Source organism: Protopterus annectens, chromosome 6.part0 (assembly GCF_019279795.1).
Source record: "Protopterus annectens isolate FY-2018-M chromosome 6.part0, PAN1.0, whole genome shotgun sequence".
Lineage (NCBI taxonomy): Eukaryota > Metazoa > Chordata > Ceratodontiformes > Protopteridae > Protopterus > Protopterus annectens.
Genome location: NC_056737.1, coordinates 1,865,211,227 through 1,865,230,071, shown reverse-complemented (window position 1 = coordinate 1,865,230,071; position 18,845 = coordinate 1,865,211,227).

Here is an 18,845-nt window from a genome sequence, read left to right as displayed (position 1 = left end):
CACAGCTCCTCTCCATGGCCCAGCTGACCACCACTCCTCCAAACACACACAAACAATGTCAACTGTGTGGCACAGCCTAGGCCTTTTTCAACCCCACACCACACCCTGTGCATGTGATGATAACTGTGCCACATCCCTGTCATCCATAACATCAATGCAGGGACATGCAAAATATGTGTCTGATGCACAGGGTGGCTGTAGTACATAAAATGACAGTTTGTAGTGCAGTATAGTTATGCCCTGTAAGGTGCTGTCTGCTGGCATGTGTCATGAGTACACATCAAAGTGTATATACCTTTGTTCCATAATGCTGAATTGGTGGTAGTATTGCTGACTGACTGTTGTCTCCCACACTTTTTTCTGTTTCTGCTCCAGACTAAGCTGTGGAGAGCTGGTGCCAATACAGCAGCTCAGGATGGAATGGCGGCAATGCATAAATGCAACATTGCCAATGTATGGCTGTATATGTGCATGGTTACCTAGGTGTTTATGTGTAGAACAATGCGTCAGGGACAATGGGGGCAGACAGCGTAATCTTGCATGCATATCCCATGACACAGCGGGTTCCTATCAGAAGACCAAAGACGCATTCTGTCGAATGCGTCTTGGTTAAACTTAAAAGACTGAAATGGCAAAATATCAAAGCGGCTTTTAAGCAAATTCTTTCCCTGGGAAAGAATTTGCTTGGCCGCTTCGTTACTTTGCCATTTTCGGCACTGTAGTTCAGTCTCAGAGTTGCAACACAGGAACTAAATAGATGACTGAAATGAAGACCACTGCTCGTCGATTAAGATAAAAACAGCCAATACAATTTAATCAAAATCATCACGCTGTGTAAGGTTAAGCGCTTTCAACTGAATACCAGTCTTCTTCAGAACGCTGATATACTGACACTTGTATGCTTTTAAACACTATTGCTGATTACATAATTGGTTAATTAATTAACAAAAAAAAACCATAATTGTAGAATATTAAAAAATCGAAACATATAAAAATATAAAAATATATATCTTATAACTCATCTGCTAAGTGATATAATAAAAACATTTTGTCATTTTAAAAAAGTGTATACATCGGGGGATGCTAACCTGAAAGGCATCACCAACCTACTTATATATACCTAAATGTATGAAATGTATTAGAAACCACAGGCACTACCTGACACTCTACTGTCAAGATACAAAACTGTGTATATATATCTCTATCCTGTGTGAACTTGAAACCACGCTATTCTTATAGGGGCTATTATGAATATTTATACTTGCACTAAAAAAGGTTTAATAAAGGTTTAATAAACATATTTTTATATGTTTCGATTTTTTAATATTCTACAATTATGGTTTTGGCGGGATTTTTGTTAATTAATTAACCAATTATGTAATCAGCAATAGTGTTTAAAAGCATACAAGTGTCAGTATATCAGAAGAAGAAGAAGACTGAAGTATTTCGTAACCTTAACCTTATACAGCGTGGGATTTGATTTGTAATAAATTGTGGCTGTTTTTATCTTAATCGACGAGCAGTGGTCTTCATTTCAGTCATCTATTTAGTTCCAGTCTCAGAGTTGGTATATTTAAGTAGAGGGGTGTTTGGGGCACAGTCCCCCACATCGAGGGGTGTGGGGTGAAGCCCCCCACTTAATGTAATGTTTAAAATGTTTTTTTTTTTTTTTATTTTTTTGTTGGAACAGCGATTTTCTTCCCTTGGAAAAAAAATTGCTGTTCTGACAGTTCGACATTGTAAGCTTTCACTTACATAGGGTTGATTAAACACCGTTCACTTTTTTAAGCATTCGGTGATCTAATATAGACCCGACACAACATGCTACTCTTGATACATGTCAACTGGGAGTTCAGTAGGATAATAGGTTCATAGGATCATAGAAGTTTATTAGAGTAATGGCCCTGGACCCCTTACTAGGCTAGCCATTATTTTATCCCCAGAAAGATATCGGGTGGGAGGATGACATAATGGTTAAGGTATTTACCTTAAAGACACAAGGTGCAGGGTTTGATTCTCACATGGGGTAACTGGCTAGGCTTCAAATGGCCCAAAAGGGCAGTTAGCCTAGTACTAACCTATAAACCTATGAACCTATGAGCTAAAGAAATACCAGTGAGCACCCCTTGCCCTTGTCAATGAGGGACACAGGTGGGACCCCTGGGACAGCATTGTGGTTTCCCATCCACTCATCACAGTTGCACTTGAAGAGGGTCAGTGTAGTACTCTGTTTGACATGTACGGGACGTGTATTCCTGAGACAGAGCAGCCTTTGGAAAACAAACTTGTCTGTCCAGCAGGTTGTGTTGATGTCGCATATCAGATTCAGGTCTGCCGTGCAGTGGGGGGTTAGACTTACGTATATAGGGCAACTGTAGTAGGAAAAGGTCCAACATTGCTTTGTAGGAGTGACACAGTTCACTTCTGAGCAATCTCTCGATTATAGAGTGAAGCAATTATGATTTGAGCCTGTCTGCATGGGACAGGTGTTGGAGGCCATGGATTACCTTTGTGAGGTATTTCTGTGGGCTTTCCAGTTGGTGCAGATGTCTGGATAGGTACATACTAAATGAGGTGTTATAGTAAAATATTGGTGTATGGAATGAGGACTATAGGTAAGTAATGACCACCTTTTTTCTGGATGCAATCCCTTTACCCATGAGATGAGCAATGTATGAGGTTTTTCTGGCTACTGCCACTACATAATGGTTGAATGCAAAATTGTTATCAACCTGAGTACCCAGGTCTCGCAACACAAGTTGTGTGTTTAGGGGATGCCATTGCTATGGTAAACAGTGGGGCCATGTCTTTGCCGAATGGTCTGATGATACAGTTTTTTGCCTTTTGCTTGAGTCCAGGACTTTGGCACCAATCCATGATTGATGTAAGACCCCTCTTGCAGTATGTTAACATCATCTGGGGAGTCAATGACAGACAGCACCCAACTTATAGTCATCCACAAACTTGGTCAGTACCTACAAATGTAGGTGGTGGTAGGTAACATTCATTCCTAGATACATGTGGGTTATTTAGGGGCAGTAGCTACTCATAGGGCCTCAAAATGTTACATTTTGCACACACATAGGCAAGACAGTCTATGGTTGCCAGCTTATCGAATGCCCAATGTGGTACACTTTCTGTAGTAATGTGAGAGTTGGCAGGAAAAAACATAGCCACAGCGAGTGCAACAGACAGAGTCTCACTTTCTTTGACAATATAACAACTCATTTTTCTAGCATTTGCCTAGATTATGCTATTTATCATAATGTTTAGGTGTTCATGATGTAAACTAATTGTTTTATGCAACTATTAGAATAATGTAGGAAATGTTTGTTGTCCTACACTAATAGGACATTTGCATTGTTTTTGGCTAAGTAGTAACCTTAACACAGTTACACTGCTATAAGGGGATATATGTATGTGCACACACACACACACACACACACACACACACACACACACACACACACACACACACACACACACACACACACACACACACACTCATGAACTGCCCTTGTTGAGTGTAAATCTCCTACCTGTTGTATGTACTATAGCACTACATACATATTGCACATACCACTAAGCTTATGTGTTTTTGGAGTGTCTGCCACTACTGTTCAGGTGGATAACATCTGCATGTGCTGCAAAGGCTACCAATGTGGGGTTAACAGGCCCTTAAAATTGCATAGCCATTACATGCACACAAGATGGCCACACTGCTGCAAGGGGATATGCTTACACACACACTCACTGAGTTGCTGGTTTTGACAGTAGAACCCCTACCTATCTAGTTATATGCATTACAGGACTATGCAATTATCACATGTGCCACAGAACTATTGTGTTTGCAGCGTGTCTAACTGTGCTTCTAAGGAGGATGGCATTAGTAGGCCCTGAAAAGGTTGCCAATGGTGGCGTTAACAGGCCCTTAAAATTGTATAACCATCACATTCAGCAAGACAGCCATACTGCTGCAAGGAGAGTAGAACCCCTACCTATCTGGTTATATATGCTATAGTGCTGCACACTTATTGCATGTGCCACAGAGCTTAAGCATCTGAAGAGTGTCTAGCTGTACTTCTAAGGGAGATCATTAGTAGGCCCTGAAAAGGTTGCCAATGATGGCATTAACAGGCCCTTAAAACTGTATAACCATCACACACAGCAAGACAGCCATACTGCTGCAAGGAGAGTAGAACCCCTACCTATCTGGTTATATATACTATAGTGCTATGCACTGTGCCACAGAACTTAAGCATCTGAAGAGTGTCTAACTGTGCTTCTAAGGTGGATTACATAAGCAGGTCCTGTAATGTAAGCCAATATGGGGGTTAACAGATAGGCACAGGCCTTAAAATGTATTACCATTGCACACACATAGGTAAGACAGACACACTGCTGCAAGGGGATATACTTACACATACATACACTCACAGAGTTGCCATCATTGGGATTAGAATCCCTACCTATCTATATAGACTGTAGTGTTATGTACATATTGCATGTGCCACAGAGCTTATGTGTCTCAAAATTGTCCAACTGTGCTTCTAAGGTAGATGACATCAGCAGGCCCTTTAAAGTACACCAATGTGAAGGTTAACAGGTAGGCACAGGCCTTAAAATGTATTAGCATCGCACACACACATATGCAAGACAGACACACTGCTGCAAGTTGATATACTTACACACACACACACACACACACACACACACACACACACACACACACACACACACACACACACACACACACACACACACACACACTCACACAAAATCACAGAGTTGCCATTGTTGGGATTAGACCCCCTACATATTGCGATGTAGCTACTATAGTGCTGCATACTTATTACATGCGCCACTGAGCTTATGTGTTTGAAGAGTGTCTCAATGTGCTTCTAATTTAGATGACATCAGCAGGCCCTGTAAAGTAAAGCAATATGGGGATTAACATTAGGGATGGGTCTTAAAATGTATTAGCGTTGTACACACATAGGTAAGACAGATACATTGCTGGAAAGGGATATACTTACATACACAAACACACACACACACACACACACACACACACACACACACACACACACACACACACACACACACACACACACACACACACACACACACACACACACTCAAACCCACAGTTGCTGTTTTTGAGATTAGAACCCCTACCTATCTAGCTGTATATACTATAATGTTATGTACGTTTTGCATGCACCAGAGAGCTTGTTTGGAGAGTGTGTGTTACTGCTGTTGGGATGGATGACATCAGCAGCTGTTGACAGGGAGGCCACTATTGTGGAGGACACTAGTCACAGGGCCAAAAAATGATTGCACAGACATAGACCTGTTGGGTGTATATGCTACTATATGTGGAATATCTGCACAGACACACACGCACACACACAAACACACACACACACACACACACACACACACACACACACACACACACACACACACACACACACACACACACACACACACACACACTGGCTGATATGAGATTAGAACTCCTACCTAGCTACTGTTATATATTACAACTCACCATACTAGTTGCATGTCCCACACTACATCACTCTATACCCTTCTGTGTCTCTCTCTCTGTCTGTCTCTCTCTATATAATGTATATATATATATATATATATATATATATATATATATATATATATATATATATATATCCTATATATGTATGTATGTAAAACTCTACAGATACATATCTGTCAAAGGAAAAAACAGCTTCAAAAAGATCAACACATGGCAGGTTCAGGTTAAGGCACTCTAATTCTTGCAGCAAGGAGACAAAAATGTGCTAATACAGAGTTTGTCTAACTAGAATCAGGAAGTGAAGCCGTTCTTATACATTTCTTACAAGACATTGCCTACTAAGCTGACATAACAAATCACAAGTTCTTACAATATTATTCCATAGCAGCTGTTTGTCCATGATTTTCTGCTGACACTATTAAGTTTATGAAAAAACTTCCTAAGAAAAACAACATGGCCTTGGAGACAACCGGTTAGATACAACTTCTCACTATGTGATGTTACCATTCAAGGTACTATGGCTAATTCAAGCACAAAGCAAGTACAGATTAAAGTTCATTTCTTCAAGCAGTCTTTGTTCAACTGTATCTATTTTTTTCTGCAGCTGTACATGTTCTCATAACACGAACAGAGCTGATTGTTCAAGTTCAATAACGTTATAGAAAATGATATTGTTCTATTCATTATTTTCCTGACCTAGCAGATAATCACCTGCTTCTCAGTGAATTTCCAAAAGGCATAAATATGAATTTTGCTGTGCTAGCAAATACTAGGTCAGAGAGCATCTTGCAGTTTCAGAAAGCATCTCGTAGTTTCATACAAAACTAAGCTGTACATAAAATAGAATGAAATGTGTTAACCCTTTTAGCTTCTAATAAGCACTAAACACATACATTAATGCACATTTTTTTTGACATTTCCCTCCTGTTAATACTTTTTATTCTATTTTTAAAAGCATAAACAGTTTACTTCTTCTCCTAACCTCTTCCGTTCAGAATTTGCAATTAAGAGAGTCATTCAGTTTAAACTTATGAAAGTGTTTCATTTTTCAACAGTTCTTCAAATTCAGTACTTTGATACAAAGCCTCAGAAACTGACATGTCTATAAAATCTTTAATTCATCTTTTCATGCAAGGAATACCACAACAAACACACACTCCTAATAGGAGTAATCCCACACAAATGGCAATCAGGATGTTCATTAGGATGGTACCCCACCCCCCAAACAAATTCTGGAAAAAATGCGTCAGTGGGTTTGGGCCTGGTTTTGTCATGGCCGACACTTGCTGAATTACCTCAAGGTGGTCGTCTATCTCATGCTGGTTGTCAGGAATATATGAACAGCACTCCTCTTTTATTAAAGCACAAGTACCACCTTTCACCGCTAGGGTGAAGTCGAGAGCCATGCGGTTTTGAAGCACCACAGTTCTCATAGCATTCAGTTCATCAGTTACTAATTCGAGAGCAGAAAAAGTTGCATTGCTCATTACTTCGAGAAGTTTGGACAGTTTTCTTGGCTCCCAAATCGATTTTACTGTGCCATATGCAGGGGCTATACCTGCCCATGATATAATAGTGTCACTCAAGTCCATGTGTGTCAGTTTATCTTTGTTTTTTACGGAGTTATGGTTTCTCCAGCCTGCTTCAATTTGTCCCACTGGATTCTCAGGTTTCTTGATTGGATTTCCAGGTTTCTTGGTGACCTCTCTGACATTTTGAATTCTTCCTTGAGGCAAAACTGCAGTGTGTCGTATGGCTGGAACCAGGTAACCCAAAAAAACAACTGCCGGACAAATTCTCAGATAACCATTTGTATGCTTTTTTCCCACACACAAAATAACAATCCTCTACTTTAGTATTAATATATACTTGTCCTGCATGAAACATTTTTCTATCAATGATAGATAGTTGCTTAAAAAGAACAGGATTATGTTGTACTTCATTAACTGTTTTGTGCATTGATTCAAGAAATGAGTCATAGTTTGTATCACAAATAGAACCTGCATTATTAGCTTTGGTATAACATTTGTAAGGAACAGTCACATTACAATTGCTCCAACCCACCTGAACAGTGTCATTTTTGTAAAAACACACAATTCCCTTTTGTGTAACAGGCAGGTACAATGCTATTTTGTCTTGTAATTTTACAGTCGTAGTATCAAAAATCAAATTTTCCCACGTCTCATTGACCCCTAGGGGGACAACAATCATTAATAATCCCCCGTATGCTGTTGGTATAGCTGTACAAACCCAACAATTTGAAACATTAAAAGTCTCAGCATACACATGTTTGATCGCTTGGTAAGTGTTAAAGTTTGGATGCCAGTCTATGAGTAACGCATCATGTTTATTCAGTTCAGCTCATGTGGCTGGAAAAAGGAAAGGCCACAGCAAAAAGATTATTGTTATCAGTATAGTAAACAGAATGATCATGCAATACTTCTGAGGTTGTTCTGCATTTCTATTTGCTCCATATCTGATCATTTTGTTCTTGTTGTGTAACAGTAACATGTTTTTTCTCCATTTCAAAGTTTTTAACCAGTTTACAGTGTGTCAGATGAATCCAGGATGCTCGCTCTGCGATCTTGACTGCAGTGGGTGTTGACAGTAGCACTTGGTAAGGCCCTTCCCACTTCGGTGATGTCCAGTTCTTTTTCTTGATGACTTTCACCCAGACCCACGTGCCTGGGACTACTGCTGCTTCCGATGGTCTGGTTTGTTCTTTATCTGAAACAGAATTTAACTGCAAAAGTTGTTTATTACTTAGAAGTCGTCTCATATATTCTGCAAGTGAACTGTCGGCCTCCTGGTCTGCAGGCATGAGAGGTTTCCACTGAGGTATATAATATGCCCTCCCAAATAATTTTTCAAAAGGAGTTAACCCCTTTGCATTTGGAACAGTTCTCATGCTCAACAGTGCCAGAGGCAGGCAGTCCACCCAATTTTTTTGTGTCTCACTAATTAACTTCCTAAGTTTACTTTTCAAAAAACCCATTATGCCTCTCTACTAGTCCTGCAGATTGTGGATGATATGCACAATGGTTTTTCAAGGAAATTCTGAAATATCGGCTCAACTGTTGTATAGTTTGATTTACAAAGTATGTGCCATTGTCACTGTAGATCTTTTCCGGTATGCCAAATCTAGGAATAATTTCTCTAACAAGGACTTTTGCAACAGTAGCTGCATCTGGATTTTTGGTCGGAAAAGCTTCCACCCATTTGGAAAACATATCTATAATGACAAGACAATACTTCTTATTTTCGCATTTGTTCAGTTCTATGAAATCCATACAGATAGTATGGAATGGGTATGGTGGTGCAGGGAAACTCCCTTGCTTAGGCTTCAATGCCCCTTGTGCATGATGCTTATTACAAACATGACATGCCGCACAAAAATTTTTAGTGTAGTTTATAAATCCATATGCTGTGAACACTCGATTCACTAACTGTACCATCCCCCCTGTTGAGACATGGCACTGCCCATGGCTCAACAAAGCTGCATATCTAAACAAATTAGACGGCAAAATCGGTTTTCCTTCTTTGGAGATGTACAGCCCTTTCTCAAGAATTGCTCCTCGTTTTATCCATTTCTGTTTTTCTACTTTCGTAGTAAGGGTCTGCATTGTTTTCAACATTTCTAAATTTAAAATCTCAGAAGGTTGCAATTCCTCACTCAAAAGAAATATTTCTGAAGCTGAAGCTGCCTGCTTTGCAGCTGTATCAGCTCTTGCATTACCTTTTGAAATCCTATCCTGTTGCTTGGTACGAGCTACGCATTTACAAATAGCTACTTTCTGAGGTAACTGAATAGATTCTAACAAATCTAAAATAAACTGCGCATGATTAATCGGTTTTCCAGTAGATGTTATCATTCCTCTGTTCTTCCACTGTTGCGCAAAAACATGTACAGTAGAAAAAGCGTACTGGCTATCAGTAAAAATGTTTACACATTTACCCTTTGCCAAGGTACATGCCCGTGTCAAGGCAATCAATTCTGCTGCTTGTGCAGATTAGTTATGTGGTAAAGACTTTGCTTCTAAAATCTCAGTATCAGAAACTACTGCATACCCTACTAGGTTCTGCCCTGTAGGACTCCTTCTGCATGAGCCTTCCACGTAATATGTCACCTCTGCATCATCCAAGGGAACATCCGTTAAATCTTTTCTAGGCAGTGTCTTTTGCTCAATCTCCTGCAGGCAGCTGTGTGGTGTGCCGTCCTCAGGGGTTGGGAGAAAGGTAGACGGATTCAAAGTTGTACATCATTCAATTGTTATATGAGGTTGGCTCAACAGTATAGTCATACAGGAAAGATGTCTAGCAGGAGAAAGATATGCTACTTTTTCTTGCAGTAAAATAAGCGCGACTCCATGGGGCACTCTCAATGTGAGAGGGTGGAACAACACTACTGAGGCTGAAGCCTGTACTGCCATTGCAGCTGCAACTACTGCTTGTACACAGTGGGGCAGGGATCGTGCCACTGGGTCCAGCTGTGATGAATAGTAAGCTATGGGGCGTTGTTTGTCCCCATGTTGCTGTGTTAACACTGATGTCATATAACCTTGCTTACAATCTACAGTTTGGAAAAAGCGTTTATGATAGTTTGGTAATCCTAAAACTAATGAGGATACTATCAATTGTTTTAGTTTGCAGAAAGCTAATTCTGCTTCTGGTGTCCATTGTAATAAATCTTGTGGTGCCATAGGCTTCTTGTATATCAAGTTGGTCAGTGGAGCAGACTCCAAGGCATAGTTTGGAATCCAACTCCAACAGAAATTAGTCATACCCAGGAAGGACATCATTTCCTTCTTGGTAGTCGGTTTGGGTGCTTGTAAAATTGCTATTTTCCTAGCTTCCTCTAATGTTCTGCCTTCTTTGGATATTACATATCCCAGGTATTTAACCTGCTTTTTCCAAAGCTGCAACTTGTTCTTGTTTACTTTATGTCCTTGAGTGGCTAAAAAATGTAATAATGCTATGGTATCTTCTCTGCATTCTTGCTGGGTGGGGGCTGCCAGTCTACATAAAGTAAAATCTGACTGCCTCTCGGTGGGGTAAATCCCATCAAGTTGCTTGCCATCTCTTGTGAGAATATTGTTGGACTTTCACAATATCCCTGTGGTAGTCACGTGTATGTATACCTTTTCCCCTGAAATGTGAATGCAAACCAATGTTGGCTGTCAGGGTGTATCGGTATTGAAAAGAACGCATTGCTAATATCTACCACAAAAAAATACTTATGTTGAGGCTTCAAATCATTCAATAGGGTGTGTGGATCTGGCACCGTAGGTGCTCTAGGTATTACTGCATCATTTACAGCTTGTAAATCTTGGACCATACGCCATTCTCCATTTGCTTTCCTGACAGGAAATAAGGGTGTATTACATGGTGAATCAGGAGATTCTACCAGTACTCCTTCCTTAAGTAAAGCTGCTATTATAGGTTTGATTCCTACTTCTGCATCTTTCCTTAAGGGATACTGTCTCTTCTGTGGTCTAAATGCTGATTTTGGTGTGATAGTAACTGGTCCTGCTGTACGAATGAGTCCTACATCTGATTTCCCTGTTGACCAGAGAGTTTCTGGTATGCTCTGTAAGGCATTTTCTTCCTCTTCTAGTAAGAGTGCTAATCAGCTGTCCTTGCTAGACTGCAAGTGTACAACTGGGTGTGCCTGTGTTATCCAATTTAACTTCTGCTTCTGTACACCCTGTTCTGCAGTTCTAACTCAGTCTGTTTTTCCCACTTTGTGACTTTTTCTCCTAGGTCTGCCCATTTCACATTCTTGTCCTTAGTCAAACTAACATGTGGTAATCGATTAGATTTATAAAATGCAAATAATTCCTGGGGCAATGAACACCTAATTACACTGTTCCCTTCTGTGTCCCAGTACAGATTACGTAATACTAATCTGTTTGCATGGCTTCTAAACAGTTCTTGCTCATATTCCTTATCAGGTCCTGGTGTGTTACAATAATACAGAGTACAGTGCAACAAATGCTGTTTATCAGTGTCAAGGGAGGGGGACTTACTGATGGCTATGTTCATCAGCTCTTCGGTTACTGCCCCTAGACCAGTCGTGACCAATTCCTGGCTGTACCAATAAAATGTTTCGCCCTCCGGTCGCACTACAAAAGTATCCATTTGTCACTGTGCTTCCATACCCTGCATAGTTGGAACTACTGCTATGCCAAATATCTGCATAAGATCTCTGCCCAAAAGGTTTACTGGGCATTTTGCAGAAACAACAATTTTACTTTTCTGGGTCATCGCTGAAACGGGGTCAGTTATTGCTATGTTATGGGAGAGTGGCTCCCGATATAGCTGTCCATTAGCTGCTTTCACTAATATGTAATCGAGTGATTCTGAATTTTCTGGTAGTTTGGAAGGATGTATCAGGGTCCACGATGCCCCTGAGTCACACAGAAATTTAACTTCCCTCCCCTCTACCAGAAGTGTAACTTCCGGTTTCGTATCTACTAAGTAGAGCTCTAGGCTCAATAATGCTAAGTCTAAAATTTCACTTTCTTCACTATCTGTGATTTCTTGCACTTTCTCTATTTCTTCTGTCACATTCTCTACTCCCTCTATCACACTTGCATTTGTCTTTTTTTGGTTATTCCCTTCTAGTGATTCTTAGGTTCATAGGTTCATACTAGGCTATCTGCCCTAGGGCATTTATAAGCCTAGCCAGAGTGTGTTTGGCTTTCGCCACCCATTTTAAATTAATTTTGCTATGCCCTTTTTCGAGGTTAGTATACTGTGCCTCTGTCTAACAGTGACACAGAAGTGATACCCGGGGTAAACCTACGATCTCCAATCCACTCATCAAGATTCCTCTTGAAGAGAGTCAATGAGGGACTCTGCCTAACCTGGACTGGGATTTTATTCCAGAGTGAAGGGAGCCTCTGGGTTATGAATCTGTCCCTCCAGCATGTCCTATTTATTTCAGTGCTGAGGTTCAAGTCTCTCAAGCCCGTAGCTCGATGGGATTTGGATTTTCTGAGGTGCAGCATGTCCATTAATTCCGGGTTGGACATGGCTTTATACGTCAGGCACAGATCGCCTCTGAGCAGGTGGTATGCCACTGAGTAGAGCAGGAGTTTCTTTAACCGGGCAGCATATGGCATCTGTTTGAGCCCTATGATCCTCTTGGTGAGGTACTTTTGGGGTCTTTCCAGTTGCTGCATGTGTCTGGTAAGGTACATCCCAAAAGGGGCATTGTACTCAATTATGGGCCTGATGAGGGATGAGTAAAGAGGCACGATGACCCCCCCTGATCTAGATGTGAATCCCTTCATGATTAGGTGGGCTATATAAAATGTTTTTAACCACTTTGGCCACATGGTTGTCAAATGAGAGATTGCTATCAACTTGGGTCCCCAGGTCCCTAATTACTTCTTCTGTACTTAATGGATTACCACCTATGTGGTAATTTGTGGGCACTTTGTTTTTGCCAAAGGGGATGACTATACACTTTTTAGCGTTTAGCTTGAGGCCATGGCTCTGGCACCAGTTGTCTGTTTCTATGAGGCCCTTTTGGAGGATGCTTGTGTCAGCTGGAGAGTCGATTATGGTGCCCAGTTTGCAGTCATCTGCGAACTTAGTCAGCCACAGTCCTTCCGTGTTGGCCTGTACCTCCGAGAAATATATACCGAACAAGAGTGGTCCCAGGACTGAGCCTTGGGGGATGCCACTTCTAACTGGATTGGAGTCTGATATGGCTCCAGCAATTCTAACCATGTGGGTTCTGTCCATGAGCCAGTTTGCAACCCATCTAGTGACATAGGGGTTTATATTTAAGCTGGTGAGCTTATCTATAATGCCTGAGTGGGGTATTGTATCAAAGGCTTTTGCGAGGTCCAGGTAGGCTGTGTGGACCACCTTCCCCTCGTCAATGGCCTTGGTGACTGTTTCAAAGAAATCAACCAGGTTTAAGAGGCAGGTTCTGCCCTTAACAAAGCTGAACTGGGTAGGATCCAGTGTCTGTAGGTCCCCAATATCTTTATTTATGAGGTCCATGATGATCCTTTCCATAGCTTTGCAGACCAAGCTAGTCAGGCTTATGGGGTGATAGTTTTCAGGATCTGTTGAGGCACCACCTTTGTGGAGAGGGAGCACTGTTGCTGTACACCACTCTTTGGGTACATATCCTGTAGTAAGGCTGAGATTGAACAGTAGTTTTATGTTTGGGTTTAGCTCTTCTTGGAGTTCATGTAGGATGCAGCCTTGGACACCATCTGGTCCTATTGATGCTGTGTTTTTGCTTTGGAGAGGGCAGCTCTTACCTGAGCATCTGAGATGTCAGGGGGGCAGCACTCTGCTGGGATAAATATTTGCCCTTTTGGTGAGGGGGGGGGAGTTTGCGCAGAACCTGTCAGCTAGGATGTTGGCAATGTCTGTGGGTTCGGTGTATTTTTTGTCATTTTGGACTAATTCTAAGCATATCTGGGAATTCCCACCCAGGTTCCTAACATAACTAAAGAAAGCCTTGTGATTATCCTTAGTGTCCTGTGCAATTTTTCTCTCAAGCTGGCCTTAGACGATTTTATGAGTGCCCATAGTTTTTGCTAATACTGATCAGAGATGCCTTCCTTTTGGGATTTTGCTCTATCATGTAGTAGCTTCCTCCTTCTATTGTATAGTTTGTTTATGGCTGGGGTCCACCAGACAGGACGTCTGCCTTTGGAGGATTGGGTTTTGGTTTTGTTTGGGATTGCATGATCCATGCATTCCTGAAGGTGTTCATAGAATGCGTTTATAAAGGATTCTGCGGTCTGGGCCATATTTTCACAGGCCGGGCTTTGAAGGATTCCACCTCGGTTTTGAGGAGTGTGAAATTTGCTTTAGAGAAGTTTTTCACTGTGGTTTTCAGGGCAGGGGGTGGAGTCGGGATGTGAATATCCAGTGAGATTAGTTTATGGTCTGATTTTACCAGTGAGGGATACACTTCTGGTCTGGAGCATAGAGTCCACATGTTGGTGATGATCAGGTCCAGTATGTTTTCCCCTCTTGTGGGAGTGGTAACAACTTGTTCCATAGCATTTGAGTTTATAAATTCTAGGAACCTTTGGGCTAGGGTGCTGGAGCTAGAATAATGCTCCCAGTCTATGTTTGGGTAGTTGAAGTCACCCAATATAATGGTGTTTGGAGAGACCTTCATATTTTCCAGTGTTCTCAGGAAGGCCGAGTGGGGTTCCTGGGTTTGGGATGGTGGTCTGTAGCAGGCTATAAACTGGAAGGCAGTTTTACCCACTGTTAGTTGCACATGGATAATCTCTGATGCTTCGTGCTGTGCCACCAACCTGGAGGTGTGGGTATCTTTGATGAATATTGATACTCCCCCTCCTTTTGTAGTACGGTCCAAGTTTTCGGGCCGAAAAGCATGGTATGAGGTATAACCTGGCAGTGCTGGGGTGCTCTTTGGAGCCTTGAACCAGGTTTCTGTTACTGCACAGATATCGATGTTCTCCATGCTAAGGAGAGTTTCGAGTGTGTGCATCTTGAGGTTTAGACTTCTGGCATTGAGTAGCATTACTCTTAGTTTCTTATCCCTTGTGATACCTATGGAGGTGAGTTTGTCTTTTGAGCCTTGCCTAAAAAAGGCACTATGGGGGTAGCAAGAGCCTTTGCCAATATCTGAAAGCCCAGGGGTGACAGGTGCAAGCTGTCCCTAGCAAAGCATCGTGGCTTGTCGAGCATGTCATCCCAGGCTGACAAGCATTGGATCCCCTTTGAATGACACCAATACTTAAGACAATTGTTGAAATTGATCATCTTGTCTTCATATTGTGGCATCATTCTTGGTGAGGGTAAGATGCTACTCAAGGTCAGGGTCATACTGCCTGGGCTACATGCTTAGAGAGCTCCTCTATGTCTCTTTTCATGTAGTCCAGGGAAGTACATCTCAGGTCATTCACACCAGCATGGACAATGACTGAGTCATATTTGTACTTGCCCTGGAGTGACCTGAGTGCTTGTGTTATGTGACAGATCCTAGCGCCCGACAGGCAGCTCACCGTGACCTTCTCCTTGTTCAGCCTGGTGAGCGAGACGTCAGTGTGCCTGATGATAGAGTCACCCATTACAAGTGTATCAGGTGTGTTGTTTAGCCTTAAGGGCTGTGACTGTTCAGCACACTGGCTTTGTGAGCTATGTGTTGCACGAGTTTTGTTTTGGGGTAGCGGTTGCTTGGGTGTCTGCTTTGGAGGTCTCTGCTGCTTAGGCAGATTTTTATTTAAAGCCTCCGAGTATGTTTTTGTGTGTTTATGTGTTTGGTTTGCTGTCGTGGTAGGTCTATGTGAGATTGGAATTGTAGTGAGTGTGGTTTCCTTCTCCTCCTGACTGGTTTCGCCAGTACTGAGTTGAGAGAGCTTAGCCTCCAGTATGGCTATATGGTTGCATCTCTCACATGTGTTGGAATTTGTTGGGAGGAGGAGAGGGTTGTCTGTGTACATGAGGCAGTTGTAACATTGCCTCAAGATTCCGAGATTCACCAGCTGGACCGGAGAGGAGATTGACAACTGACCTTTGGACATGCTAGAATAGTATTGGGAATTCCTTTATAATTGAAATAAAAGGGCCAAAGGGGAACAAGGTACTCAAGGGGAATTTGTGAGGGTGTAGTGCTTTTAATATTTTAGTGCTGACTTATATAATTGCTTTAGTGAGCAAGTGCCAGGTAACTTAAATGCAATGTGTTTCAGGTAACTTAAATGCAAAAATGACAAACAGTAACTTTCTTTCAAGTGAAACAAGGAAATAAGTACAGTAAGCAATGCAGATATCACTAGGGATCCACAGAAGTGCTGAAAAGACATGTTTTAGATGGAATTAGAGTCTCAGGGAAATAACAAGCAAACAAACAAGCAGCATACAAATAAAGCTAGATTCAGCAGGCCTGAATCTAGTCTATGCTACAGCAAACAAGGTGTACCAATTTCAGTAAGAAGCAGTTCAAATATGCAGGCACTATAAGCCTTTAACCAGAAATTCCCAGCTCAGAAGGGCAGAGTCCAGCCTCTCCTCCCACAAGAGTGCAGACCACGAACCTTCTTAATGTAAAATAACTGGCCTGAAGCCCAAGTGCTTAAACCAGAACTAATACACTTTTAGAATAACAGACACTGAGCCCTCAATCAGCAGTTCACAACTTAGAAGGATGTAAGCTATCTGTCCTGTCACCACAGTGCAGGCCACAAACCTTCCTAATGTAAAACAACTAGTCTGAAGCCCAAGTGCTTAATCCAAAAGACTTAGAATGATAGCTACACTTTAATCAAGTTACTACCAAGCAGTAATAAATGCAATTGAATACTTTAAAGAATGCCTGGATTAGTGCTCAAGTTATACAAACAAAGCTAGATTCAGCAGGCCTGGATCTAGTCTATGCTACAGCAAACAAGGTGTACCAATTTCAGTAAGAAGCAGTTTAGATATGCAGGCACTATAAGCCTTTAGCCAGAAATTCCCAGCTAGAAGGGCAGAGTCCAGCCTCTCCTCCCACAAGAGTGCACACCACGAACCCTTTTAATGTAAAATAACTGGCCTGAAGCCCAAGTACTTAAAACAGAATTAATACACTTTTAGAATAACAGACACTGAGCCCTCAATCAGCAGTTCCCAACTTAGAAGGATGTAAGCTACCTGTCCTGCCACCACAGTGCAGACCACAAACCTTCCTAATGTAAAACAACTGGTCTGAAGCCCAAATGCTTAAACTAAAAGGCTTAGAATGAGTTACACCAAGCAGTAATAAATACAATTGAGTACTTTTAAGATGACACAAAAGCAAAATAAAGTAGGAAGAAACACAAATACAGTAAAAGCAGATTTTTTTTTTTTTTTTTTTTTTTTGAGTGAGCAAATGAGATGGGCCCAGGAGTTACAGGACAGAAACAAGTGCAAATGCAGACCTTCAAATCAGAAAGTTGAGAGAGATGGAAGACCGCCCAAATGGCCAATAACTACAAATTCTGGGCCAGAACCACTCCTTATGTGGTAGACAGGTTACCTAGTGCTTACCACTCCCACTGATAAGCTAGAAGGCTTCCCTCCAACACAGAAAGGATTGGGGGCTCAGAAGCTTACAAATAGTCCTGGATACAGCAAATCTGTATCTGGAACACTAATTACAGGAAAGGTAGGAAACAGGCTTACAATTTTTTTTTTCAGAAAAGTAGCAAAAACAGTAGTAAAAACAATTCACATGCAGTGCAAGCTGGCACACTTGAGTATGTAGCAATTTTAGTCCACACACAGTTTGAAAAAATGTAATTAAATTAAAAAGGACTAAAAGCAAGTGCAGAAATGGTTTATTAGGTAGAATGTGGTAAAGAGATAGGACTGGGGGAGTGTCCTAGATCAAATCTACAGTGGGGCGGGCACTGCAAAAGCCACCAAATTTAAACTACTACCAGAACAGTTAGTCCTCACCCTCCTTATCTTCCATGGCTACCTTCTTGTTTTGCTTGCAATCCCTTGCTAAATGTCCCTTTTTTCCGCACTTAAAACATTCACCCCTTTTCTTTCTCTCTTCAAACTCCTCTGATCGCTTATCAGATTGTTTGTTTCCCTGGGCATTTTTCTTGCCCTTTTTCCCAGACTGTACTACATAAACTTCTGCTCCATCTTCTACAGAAAATACTTGGGCTTTCTTTTTCTTTTTACTGTTAAAATGCCTTTCGGCATGTCTAGCATATTCAAGTAGTGACTGTAATCTACTTGTACGATGGTCTACCATGTGCTTTGTAATAAAGCTGCTTATAGGCAAAATACTGCCTTTTAAAAATGCATTCTTTAGCTGCTGCTCATACGGGGAATCATGTGTTTGGTCTTCAGGTACCTGCATTCCACAATGGTTATTAAAACACTCTAATAATCTAGCATAATATCTGTCAACAGTTTCACCTTCTTGTTGGATGCATTGATTAATGCAAGTCCAGTCTGCCCTAGGCTTCCATTTCTCAGAGATTCGGTCTGTAAGACCTTTTACTCTGTTATCCAGCTCTGCGTTGCTATGTGGGAGTGGCTTGTGTTCTTCGTCACGGGGATTCCAGTTACCACTGATCATGTGCCAATCTGGACCTACAATTTGTCTAACTACTTTTTCTACTTCTTCTCCATTTAAATGATAACTTGACCTCATGCCCTGTAAGTCTTCTAAGAATTTTCTAAAATTAACTTTTTGATGGGGAATTCCCTCTGTGGCTTTCCGGATGTCTTCCGGTGTCCATGGTCTATATATCACGAGAGTTGGGTCCTGCCCTTCCTGTCCTGCTTGAGGATTTGGTAC